Source organism: Sus scrofa, chromosome 12, assembly GCF_000003025.6.
Source record: "Sus scrofa isolate TJ Tabasco breed Duroc chromosome 12, Sscrofa11.1, whole genome shotgun sequence".
Taxonomy (NCBI): Eukaryota; Metazoa; Chordata; class Mammalia; order Artiodactyla; family Suidae; genus Sus; species Sus scrofa.
The window spans coordinates 4237695-4250435 of record NC_010454.4 but is presented as its reverse complement, the minus strand read 5'-3'; the positions used below and the strand labels follow the sequence as shown (position 1 = coordinate 4250435).

At 53.3% G+C, this 12741-nt stretch overlaps 1 long non-coding RNA gene across 1 annotated transcript; it reads left to right on the top strand.

Moving 5' to 3' along the window:
- LOC110255961 lies at nucleotides 346–12243 on the top strand. Its single transcript, XR_002336964.1, has 3 exons — nucleotides 346–837; nucleotides 3286–3373; nucleotides 11082–12243. It is a non-coding gene; the product is annotated as an uncharacterized LOC110255961 (long non-coding RNA).

Genomic DNA, 12741 nt, shown 5'->3' with positions numbered 1-12741 from the left:
TCCGGCGTTGCCGTGAGCTGTGGTGTAGGTTGCAGATGCAGCTCGGATCCTGTGTTGCTGTGGCTGTGGCGTAGACCAGTGACTACAGCTCCGATTTGACCCCATGCCCGGACACTTCCATATGCCACATGAGTGGCCCTAAAAAGCAAAAAATAAAATAAAATGGTAAGTTTTATGTTACGCATATTTTTAAAAAATTAACAAAATGAATGTTTAAAAAGTCGGTGTCTCAGCCCCACTGAGTCTGGAGCCAGCCTGTCTTCCAGCAGCGGATGTGGCTTCAGGTGCCTGCTTGGGGTGATGGGGGCGGGGAGGGGCACCTGCACCTCGGCAGGATGTGGGGTCAGAGCGGAGGGGGCCTGGTTCCTGAATAAGAAGCAGCCCAGGTCCACGAGGGAGGGCCATGGGAGAGGTTGCCGAGAGCAGGGCTGGCAACCTGTTTGGTCCCTGGCAGGTACAAAGAGAAGGAGGGAGGGGGCCGGAGGGGTGCTGGGTGTTGGGGGAGGAGTGAGTACTTCCCAGCGGGGCTCATAGGGCTGCCAGATTCAGTGGATAGAAATGCAGGATGAGGAGTTCCCTTGTGGCTCAGTGGGTTAAGAACCCGACTAGCATGTGTGAGGATCTATGAGGATGCGGGTTCAATCCCTGGCCTTGCTCAGTGGGTTAAGGATGCAGTGTTGCTGCAAGATGACGTGGCTTGGATCTGGCGGTGCTGTGGCTCTGATGTAGGCAGCTGCAGCTCCAATTCAACCCCTAGCTCCAGAAACATCCATAGGCCACAGGTGCAGCCGTAAAAAGAAAGAAAAAAGACATGCAGGATGCCCAGCTCAATCTCAGGTAATCTCAAATGACTTTTTTCCTAAGTATGCCCCAAATATTTCATGGGACTTACTTAGACTACAGTGTAATTCCTTACGCATAGAAAGTTCGACTTTACCTGGTGTTCTGGGTCTTGTCTGGTGACCCAAGTTTGGGGTGTTACTTCTGGGGAAGCTGAAAGGTCTGGCAAGAGGGGTGAGGGGCCTGGGGTCTAATGTGATGGAGGGCTCGTTCAGGGTTCGGGGACACTGAGCTGGCTGACCTGGCCTCTTGTGACCTTAAAATCACAGATGCTCAGTATCCACACTGTGTGTGTGTTGGGGGGGGGCAGTAAGGGGTTTGGAGACAGTCAGTTTGTCCTAAGCTGCATCTAATGGTGAGTTTTAAAATGTCACCTCCAAACCTGGTTATAAAACACAAGAAAACTGGAAATCAGTATGGCGTTTCATTAAAAAATTGAAAATATGGAGCTCCCTTTGTGGCGCGGCGGAAAAGAACCCAGCTTGTAACCATAAGGATGCGGGTTTGATCCTTGGTCTCGCTCAGGGGATGAAGGATCCGGCGTTGCCATGAGCTGTGGCGCAGGTCACAGATGTGGCTTGGACCTGGCATTGCTGTGACTGTGGCGTAGGCCAGCAGCTACAGATCCAATTGGACCCCTGGCCTGGGAACCTCCATAGGCCACAGGTGCACCCCTAAAAAGACCAAAAAAAAAAAGTGTAGGATGCGAAATGACTTGATTTCCCTGGAAAGAGACCAAGCCCCTTCCTTTATCGGGCTGCGACTTCAGGGATGTCCATCTGATATGCAGATGAGCCGCATCCGGGCGTCCACGAAGCTTTAGTTAGATTTACAAGGCGGGACCAGGACTTTCCCTTCAGGGCTTGGAGGCAGCGCGCAAAGCCTCGCCAGTGTCTGCAGGAAGAGCTGGGAGGCGAGCCTGCCCACTGCGGGGGTGTCGGGAGGCGCTGAGGATGGAACCGAGGGGTGTCTCCAAGGGCGGAGAGCGGGTGCTGTTGAACAAGAGAGCTTGTGTGCAATCATTCTCAGAGGAGAGCACTGATCTTTGAAACTCTCGAGGGTACAGCCGGGAATGGCGATGATAGTGATGGATGGACCTGATGAAGGGTCATTTTTTTTTTTTTTTTTTTTTTGCCCAAATTCTGTGCCTTCAAAGACCCTGGGAAAATCCTCCGGTCACAGGCCACAGCCGCATCCACAGAGTGAAAACATGCTACCGTCCCCGTTCCGCCTGCAAACCGTGCACCTTGCTCCGCAGCGGGCACTGGGCTTTGCGGAGCAGAAACATCGCTGGTCCGGGCCCATCCTGCATTCCAGCCTCCTGTACTGGGGGCTCCCATTAGCCCCGCTCCGCTCCCTGCCAGACTCCCCACCGAGCTTTTGGGCTTTTGTCAGCTCGAGACAGCCCTTGAAAACCGTGCAAGCTGAGGGGGTGTGTGTCTAATAAAGTTCAAGCTCTGTAATTTCGCAATTACTGTAACCCACACGTGTAATTTAGGGGGTTTCTCGTAATTCTTCTTTGTACTGTCTCTTTTAAAAAGCAGGCGGCTTGAAGAGTTTTCTCTTGAACGCCCCCAACGCAGGCTGGCGTTTGCCACCCCCGCCCCCGGTCAGCTGCAGAGCACGCAAAAGTGGGCAGATGGGGTTTGGGCTGCTTTTCGGGGACTCAAAAGGTTAATTGAATGTTCGGCAGCCCCCAAAGGAAGCCCAGCTTCCTCTCTGTGACCCCAGGCCTCCGAAGCTCTGAATTCATCTGGGTGGATCACGGGTGTAGACAGAAGTTTGATGAAAGGTGTAATCTACTCTCGGCCCCGGGTTCCAGCCTTAAGCAAGGCTCCTCGCTGCTCCCCGCAGCACCGTGCCCACTTCTGTGCCTCTGTCTTCATTTATGTGATTAGCTGTTTATTTCAGAAATATGGGGGGGGGGTCCACTCCACACTCCTCTGGGGAACCTAGGTCACAAAAGATGGGGCTTTGTGGCCCTGGGCCAGGGCTGGGGGTGATGACCACAGCTCCACAGGGCTGGCGGAGGGGGCTCCCTCCAGCCTCCCTCTGGTCCTCGGTCCTCCAGTGTGTGTAACCCCCCAGGCAGCAGGGCAGGTTGGGACCCTGATTTCAGGGCTCAGCCTTCTCCCTCACTTCCAGGCTCTCCCTGGGGAATTTCTGCCTGGCTTCTGCTTGTCCCCGCTCAGAAGGTAGCCTTGAGCTTAAAAAGCTGCAGGGTTTTCCCCTTGACCTGAGCTCCCCTGCCCCCGATGCAGCTGGGCTCCTGACCTCCTGGAGTGGGGAGCAGCCCCAGGTTAAGACCCCAGCCCCGGCTCATCTCACCTGAGCAAACAGCTTTCCAGGAACAAGAGCTTCTTAGCTTGTTGTCTGCCTTTGGCTGAATTCCAAGACCCGCAAAAAGTTGATTTTTGTCACTTTTGTCCCGTTTAAAACTTATAGCCTAGCCCCCAGCGTGGCCCAGAAGGACCTCCAACAGATTAAGGTTTAAACAGAAGAGGACTGGACAATCTCAACAGATACAGAAAAGGTATAATTCAATGGCCGCTTTGGAATACTTATTTCGTTCATTTATTTATTCTTTTTTTTTTTTTTTTATTTTCCCACTGTACAGCAAGGGGGTCAGGTTATCCTTACATGTATACATTACAATTACAGTTTTTCCCCCACCATTTCTTCTGTTGCAACATGAGTATCTAGACATAGTTCTCAATGCTATTCAGCGGGATCTCCTTGTAAATCTATTCTAGGTTGTGACTGATAAGCCCAAGCTCCCGATCCCTCCCACTCCCTCCCCCTCCCATCAGGCAACCACAAGAATTTTCTTTTCTGAGATGTTCATTTGTGCTGGATATTAGATTCCAGTTATAAGTGATATCATATGGTATTTGTCTTTGTCTTTCTGGCTCATTTCACTCAGTATGAGATTCTCTAGTTCCATCCATGTTGCTGCAAATGGCATGATGTCATCCTTTTTTATGGCTGAGTAGTATTCCATCGTGTATATATACCACATCTTCCGAATCCAATCCTCTGTCGATGGACATTTGGATTGTTTCCATGTCCTGGCTATTGTGAATAGTGCTGCAATGAACATGCGGGTGCATGTGTCTCTTTTAAGTAGAGCTTTGTCCGGATAGATGCCCAAGAGTGGGATTGCAGGGTCATATGGAAGTTCTATGTATAGATTTCTAAGGTATCTCCAAACTGTTCTCCATAGTGGCTGTACCAGTTTACATTCCCACCAGCAGTGCAGGAGGGTTCCCTTTTTTCCACAGCCCCTCCAGCACTTGTTATTTGTGAATTTTTTTTTTTTTTTTCCCACTGTACAGCAAGGGGGTCAGGTTATCCTTACATGTATACATTACAATTACAGTTTTTCCCCCACCATTTCTTCTGTTGCAACATGAGTATCTAGACATAGTTCTCAATGCTATTCAGCGGGATCTCCTTGTAAATCTATTCTAGGTTGTGAATTTATTAATGATGGCCATTCTGACTGGTGTGAGGTGGTATCTCATGGTAGTTTTGATTTGCATTTCTCTTATAATCAGCGATGTGGAGCATTTTTTCATGTGTTTGTTGGCCATCTGTATATCTTCTTTGGAGAAATGTCTATTCAGGTCTTTTGCCCATTTTTCCATTGATTGATTGGTTTTTTTGCTGTTGAGTTGTATAAGTTGCTTATATATTCTAGAGATTAAGCCCTTGTCAGTTGCATCATTTGAAACTATTTTCTCCCATTCTGTAAGTTGTCTTTTTGTTTTCTTTTGGGTTTCCTTTGCTGTGCAAAAGCTTTTCAGGTTGATGAGGTCCCATGGGTTTATTTTTGCTCTAATTTCTATTGCTTTGGGAGACTGACCTGAGAAAATATTCATGATGTTGATGTCAGAGAGTGTTTTGCCTATGTTTTCTTCTAGGAGTTTGATGGTGTCCTGTCGTATATTTAAGTCTTTCAGCCATTTGGAGTTTATTTTTGTGCATGGTGTGAGGGTGTGTTCTAGTTTCATTGCTTTGCATGCAGCTGTCCAGGTTTCCCAGCAATGCTTGCTGAATAGACTTTCCTTTTCCCATTTTATGTTCTTGCCTCCCTTGTCAAAGATTAATTGACCATAGGTGTCAGGGTTAATTTCCGGATTCTCTATTCTGTTCCATTGGTCTGTCTGTCTGTTTTGATACCAGTACCACACTGTTTTGATGACTGTGGCTTTGTAGTATTTCTTGAAGTCTGGGAGAGTTATGCCTCCTGCTTGGTTTTTGTTTCTCAGGATTGCTATTCTTTTTTATGGCCACGCTCATGGCACATGGAAGTTCTGGGGCTAGGGGTTGAAGTGGAGCTGCAGCTGCTGCCCTATGACACAGCCACAGCCACGTGGGATCCGAACCACATCTGTGACCTATGCGGCAGCTCAGAGCAATGCCAGATCCTTAACCCACTGAGCGAGGCTAGGGATCGAACCTACATCCTCATGGATACTAGTCAGATTCTTAACCTACCGAGCCACAATGAGAACTCCTGAATAGTCATTTTAAATAGTTTTATCAAATAATAATGGTTGTCTACAAAACTGATAGCAAGCATTTTACTTACTGATGAAATATTAGAAGCCGTGTCTTTATGTTTTAAAATAGGATTAGCTATTTATTTATTTTAATTTATGGCTTTTTAGGGCCACGCCTGTAGCATATAGAAGTTCCCAGGCTAGCGGTGAAGTCAGAGCTATAGCCGCCGGCCTACACCAGAGCCACAGCAATGCGAGATCCTTAACCCACCGAGCAAGGCTGGGGATCGAACCTGAGTCCTCATGGATACTAGTCGGATTCTTAACGCACGGAGCTACAGCAGGAACTCCCAGGGCCAGGTATTTTTTTTAACAGTTTTCATTCCACTGCAAGTCTCCTCCTGGCCAATTGCACTGAGGAATAACGGGAAAAGGAGAGATGGCACCTTAGGGTGTCGATTTCGCTGTGACGGAGCCCAGTGAACTCAGAAGGGCGTCGTGCTGGAGGCTGGGCTATTGAGGATGTTTCTGGACAGCGAGTCCCATCTGTGTGCCCAGGGGCAGCATCTGGGCACCGGGCACCAATGCCCTGGCTCCCTGCTTTGCTTGGAGCCTGGACTGCACACGTGGGTGTGTGCCCAGCCCTGGGGGACCTGGGGGGCCAGCCAAGGGCTCTCGTTTCAGCCAAGCCTCTCCCTGACGTCCTCTGTGCTGTGTGTGGTCCCCTCGGCCCCACTTTAGAACAAATCAGTGGGGCACCCAGAGTGGCAGTGGCCAAGCGGTGTGCCTGGTGGTCCCCCAAGAGGCAGAGGGGCCAGGCTGCCTCGGGGGGCCATGGGGCTGGGGGAAGGACGGGGCCAGGGCCCTGCCTTTGCCCTCTGCTCCTCTCCAGGGCCCAGTAAGGCCAGAGAGGGTTTCCTCTTTGTCCCCCACTCCCCACCCACCAAGCCCCTCCCACTTCCTTCCCCTCTGCTTTTCAGCATCGTCCTTTCTGCAGGGCTTTGGTGCCAGCATCCTGGCCTCCCAGTTGCCTCCCACCAAGGTTCTCAGTCCAGCCACCACCACTGCTGGGGGTGCCATCTTTTGCTGCATCCTTCCAGACGGGCCGGGGGAGACCTGATCCCATCCCGGCTGCTCGGGGCCGGCACCCCCCTCTCCCCCGTTCACTGTGCACCCAGCCACACTCGGTGCCTCTTCATTTTGCTGCCCTCTTGTCCCACAATCTCCCAGGGGTGGGGGCACCAAAAGAGAGAGGGGGCAGAGGTGAGCTGAGGGGCCCCGTTGGGAAGGAAGGCCTGCCCGTCTGCCCGGCAGTAGCAGCTGCCAGAACGCAGACACCTGGGTGCCCGTTCCGCTGCCCATGTGAGGGTCAGGGACAGTGTAGCCAGTGGAGGAACCTTCTGGAAGGCCGGCTCGTGCAATAGCAGGGAGCATTCAGGAGTGGGCGGGGGCATGGAGGGGCTGGAGCGTGCGTCTCTGTCTTGGTGCAGGATTTGAAAGGCCCACGTGGCTGCGAAGATGATATAAACAAGACCAAAGGGGCAACAGTGGTACAGAAAACGCGGGCTGGGCTGTGCACACGGTGGTCGACCAGAAGTTCAGAGGGGCTGACACGCTGCAGACCCCTGGGGAGCAGGTGCCTCCTTTTTCCTCCGCAGCCTGGAACGGATGGGCCGGCGGGAAAGCGAGGGTCCACCTCCCTCCCAGCCACGCCACCCTGGCTGCTGGCTTTCGGTTGTGCTTTGTTCGAAAGCAGGGGTGCAGGCCCCGCCGACCGTGACCTTCGTGATGACGGGCCCGCTGGCCTTTGGTGAGCCGGAAGGGCAGTGCTATGGGGGCGCCTGCCTGGCATCATTAGGGAGCTGTCAGTGTCTCTGTCCACTGCTGGCATGAGGTGGCCGGAGGCGAGGGTGACAGATGAGGGAGATGTTTTCAGGAGAGCTGGTGATTTGACCTGACACATGTCAGAAAGGCACAGGCCTCCTGCCTGCGTGACCCCGGGGAAGAGCCATCGCTGCTCCCAGAGCAGGACAACAGCCCCAAGAGTGGAGGGGGGCTGCTAATGAGGCTGTAGAGGGGTGCCCGTGGGCGGGGGGGGGGCGCGGGGTTGCCATGCCCTGGTCCCTGAAGCCAGGCTGCCCTCTCCCACTCCCCAGGCCCCAGCCCCACTGTGGGGCATGTAGCACTGACCCTGGAAACCGGCTGGTTGCCTCTCTTAACAGGACAGGTTTTCAAGTCTGAGACTTTCTGGAATATTCTTTCTGCCTTTGAGGAATTAAGATTTTTTTTTTAAATTATAGCTGACATAATGTTGTGCCAATTTCCCTTGTCTGAAGCATTTATTTTATTTAGTAGTATTTAAAAATCACCGTCTGCATGAGTTCCCATTGTGGCTCAGTGGTAACGAACCCAACTAGTATCCATGAAGATGCAGGTTCGATCCCTGGCCCCCCATTGCCAAGAGCTGTGGTGTAGGTTGCAGATGAGGCTCAGATCTGGCGTGGCTGTGCCTGTGGTGCAGGCTGGCAGCTGCAGCTCTGATTCAACCCCTAGCCTGGGAACCTCCATATGTCATGGGCGCAGCCCTAAAAAGCAAAATAAATAAATAAATAATCACCCTCTGGCCTATTTATCCTTAAAGAGAAATTAGCCAGTGGGCAGAACCAGGAGAGCTCTGAGAACAGGCCCCGGGCACGGTTCTCAAGACACCCTTCCCTCCCCGGGCCAGGCGCGTATGCAGAAGGAACCTGTTACAGGCTGAGCTGCGTTGCCCTCAAGTTCAAGCCTTAACGTCGCAGCCCTGGTCCCTCCGGTGAGACTTCATGTGGCAGGAGGGTCTTTAAACGGGTAATGAATGAATCCAAACTGCGTTTCTAGACACAGCCCTGGTCCCTGAAAACCCTGCTCTGCCCGGAGGGAAGCTCTTCCGGAACAGGTGGCCGCTGTCATCGGGATGCCGTCGGGGACAACCTCCAGGCCCAGGACCAACAGGCCCCCTCCCCCTGCACAAAGTCTCCTGAAAACGTGCGCTTTCAAATAGATACTGACCCAACTGAGCGACGTGTAAATACATGTTTGAAAGGCAATCCCACCTCCGCTCACCTGTCAGAGGGGGATGGTTTCGCGGCCGTGTTTCCGGCTGGTTGGATAAATAACCAGCTTTTAAACCTGCCCCCTGCTGTAGTGATGTATTTACCTTGGTGATAATGTCACATGGCTCTCCGGTTTAGCTGGGAAGTCATTCCGGCAAGAGACAGAGGAGTGGGTCTGATGGGGGGGTGCCCCTCTCCGCCCCCTCCCCCACTGCGGTGCTTGGCTTGGGTGCCGTTCCTCCTGCAGCGTCTTGGGTCTGTGGCCCCCTTCTGGCTGGGGCCTCTCGGGGTGGGGACCAGAGGATGTGGCCCTGCCGTCCATGCGGTCCCTGGAGAGGGAGCCACAGCCCAGCGTGACTGCTTGGGGGGCCGGGGACGGCTGGCACTTATCCTGTCTCCGTGGCCTTCAGATCCACGCAGTCTCACAGCCTCCCCACTTTGCTTCTGGAAGATTCCGTGATGGTGCCTCATCTGGAGGTGCGCTGGCCTTCCTTCGGATTCCAAACCCCTGGGCATCTGGTGCCCTTACCTCTCACCCTGGACTCCAGGGCTCCTGAGAGCTGGGGCAGCGGGGCCCTCCGCCTCCGCCTCTGCAGCCCTGGCTCTTCAGTGCACCTGCTCCCCTCGCCCCGCCCCCTTGCACGTGGTGGCAGCGGAAGGGCTCCCAAGAGGCCCGTTTGACCGACGGGGAGAGCAAGGCGGAGAAGCTGTCATGTGGCCTCGGTCAGGTGTTTGTGGGTTTTGTTTTTTTTTTTTTTTTTCCTTGCTTTTGAGGGTCACACCCATGGCATATGAAAGTTCCTAGGGTGGGGGTTGAATCGGAGCGGCAGCTGCTGGTCTACGCCACAGCCACAGCAATGCTAGGATCCAAGCTGCATCTTCGACCTACACCACAGTTCATGGCTGCGCCGGATTTTAACACACTGAGTGGGGCCAGGGATCCAACCTGCATCCTCATGGGTACTAGTCGGGTTCATTACCGCTGAGCCACAAGGGGAACTCCTCCTTCACAGGGAGGGGAAGGGGAGGGGGGAGAGGAGGGGAAGGGGGGAGGAGGAAGGGGAGGGGGGAGGGGAGGGGAGGGGAGGGGGAGGGGAGGGGGAGGGGGGAGTTCGTGCTTAATAACAGGGACAGGGTTTCGTAGTGGTGACAGTGACACGACCTTGTGACTGCAGGTGATGTCAAAGAATCCCCCTCTTACGAATGATTAAAATGATACCTATTATGTATATTTTATCCCAACTTTGGGAAAGAAAAGGAGAAGCCGCCCGCGTCAGTTATCTAGTGTGGTCTCTGGGCGGGATGGCTGGACGGGTCGGTGGGGAGAGCCAAGTTGGGACCTGTGGCGGGAGACCCTCTGTGCTCGGGTTTGGGGTTTGTCACTGCTGTCCAATCAGGGTCTGGACGAGAGCCCCCGGGGCTGCCGTCAAGCATCTCTGTCCCCAAGAACCTGTGGCTTTTGGAGTTCCCTGGTGGCCTACCAGTTAAGGATCGGCGTTGTCACTGCTGTGGCTCAAGTTCGATCCCTAGCCCAGGCCCAGGAACCTCCAGATGTCGTGGGTGTGACGAAAACACAAACAGACCAACAAAAGAACCTGGGGCTTTGGGAGGGGCGTGACGTCGATGCTTTGGAAACACAGGAGTTCCTGGCATGGCACTGTCCACTCAGTACCCCCTACCCATTCCCAAGGGCCTGGCGCTTCTCAGCATGTGGTTCCTTGGGGCCCAAGGCCCTTTTACTCAGGCCTCCAAGTGCATCCTCTCAGTTGGCCTGGAGTGAGCACAGAAGAAACGGCTCTGAGAGTCTTTCAGGGAGAAGGGCCTTGGGTGGAGGCTTTCCAGCAGGCTGCCCATCAGAACCACATGTGCCTTAATTCACAGGCGGCCAGGCCCCATGCCCGCCTCCCCACGCCTGGAGTGCCACGCTAGGTCCAGGATGCTGCTTCTGCGGACGGAGGCACAGCTCTGGTTAATTGGGAGGCTGGAGGGCGAGCTGGCCAGGGAGGGGCTGAGGACCCCAGGGTTTCCAAACCTGCTCCTGACAGTGGCTCCTCCAAACAGGCAAGGAGGATGTCGGGAGAGAGCGAACGCAAACCTCCTGGGGCTGAGAGTCGGAGCACGGGCACAGCTGGGCTCTGGGCCACCGCCGCCCCCCCTGCTGCTCCTCCTCCAGGCTCTGAACCAGGCAGCCAGGAGCAGAGCGCCACAGGGCTGAGGCCACCCAGGCGCCCTGTGTCTCCGTGGGAAGCGAGGAGGATGCAGCTCGGGGGGGGGGGGGGGGCCCTGGGGCGGGAGGCAGGTGCCATTTGGGAGGCGCGGGCTGGGGGCGGGGCAGCAGCCCAGCAAACACCCACCGTGGTTTCCAGTCTAGCCGGAGGCGGGGGGGTACTGATCAAGGAGTCCTTTCTGCTGTTTCTGCATTAACCACTTGAGGGGAAAGTATAATTTGTAATAAATCTGTATTACAGTGGAAGTTCCACGGCTCCAGTGGCTATAAAAATTAATTCCTTAACCTAAACATTATTATATGGCTTTTAAAATGAATTGGTGTGTGGTGGGCTTCCTGGTTTGGGCCGTTATTAGTAATTAGCGTAATCAAATAACGTTCGATCTCTCCCGGGTTTGTTTCTCCTCCTGCCTGCAGCCCTCCGCTGGCCTCCCCCCCAGGAGGACCCCACCAACAGGGTCCCACTGAATAATTACCCTCGGGATGTGATGGGCTGACACTGCCTCCTGACGTCGACGGCTGAGAAAGATGCTCTTTTTCTATCCCTCAAACGGTCAACTTTTTCGTTTGTTTTTGTTTGTTTTTGCTTTTTTTAAGGCCGCACCCCAGACACATAGAGGTCCCCAGGCTAAGGGTTGCATTGGAGCTACAGCTGCCTGCCTACACCACAGCCTCAGCAACGCCAGATCCAAGTCGCGTCTGAGACCTACACCACAGCTCACAGCAATGCCGGATCCTTAACCCACTGAGCAAGGCCAGGGATCGAACCTGCGTCCTCGTGGATGCTAGTCAAATGGGTTAACCGCTGAGCCATGCCGGGAATTCCTGGTCGGTCAAATTTCCTCACTGCTCTTTCTTTTTCAAAGTCCTGTGTCTGCTGGGGTGACCTCACGGTAATTTTCCTATGGAAGGAGGCTTCTGAGAGGATAAGGACTCTGACACCTGTTTAGAGAGAGGGGTTCCTGATTCTGGGGTCCGAGGAGGGCTTCCGAGGGTCTGGGGACCACCTGCAATTGTCCAGCAAACAATGCGTCCACGCACACGGATAGGCATCTATTGTCCCCCAAGAAAGGGAGTCGCTAGTTTTCAGCAGAAGTTCAAGGGGAATCTGTATCCCAGAGAAGAGTAGCAAATGTTCACGGAGAAGCAGTGGATACCCGAGGTCCCTGGCCTGGAGCTCATGACCCCTTAGGGTCTATGGAGACAATTCAGGAAGCCCAGGAGCTGAGACCAGGTCAATTTCGATCTTTAGTTCATAGCTATTTCTCCACTCTATTAAAACCGTTGCAGGTATCTCGAAATATTCCTAGCACTCTTCATTCCTCAGAAATTATGGTGTCTCTATCACATCTTTCTGGACTCCACGTTGGTACTCCCCTCCCGTAAGGGAGAAAAACCCCTATAGGACAATGTGGGGTGGGGAGGGCTCTTCTTCCGCCTCCCAGCTGTCCTGGGAGCTGTTGCTTTCCTGTCATAAAGACTTCGCTTGCTTAAAAAAAAAAAATCCAGAAATCGTGGTGGTTTTAAACCAGCAACTATGCTGTCTTTAATGCATTAATAAAGAAGCTCATATACCCTACTGTCTCGCTTTTAAAAACTATTTTAAGAACTGGTATTCAGTAGCATTGGTTATCATTATCCTTCTATGTATTTAACCTCAAACATTTAAATGGGTCCATAGACGTCATCAAAGGTCCAAGGGGGCCATGGCAGAGCCACCATCAGGACCCCTGTCGTATGCGAGAGCAGGTGTGTGCACCTGAGGTTATGTCGTGGCTTCGAACTCCACTCTCCCACTGTGTGGCTGCCTGATCTGTGCTCTGATCGCTCACTTTGAAATGGGAATGACAGTCACCCCCCAAGGGGGTCGGGGTGATTCTAACCACCAGGACTGGTAGCAGGCACTACCTCACACACTTTACACAGGGCTTCTCACTTAATTGCCCCGCGACCCTATAAATGGTGTCCTAGAATGACTCCCATTTTACGGATGGGAAAACTGAGGCCGATTTTAAGTAAGTGCCCAAGGTTACGTAGTTTGGAAGTGGCAGAACTGGGATTGAAACCCGGGCCACGG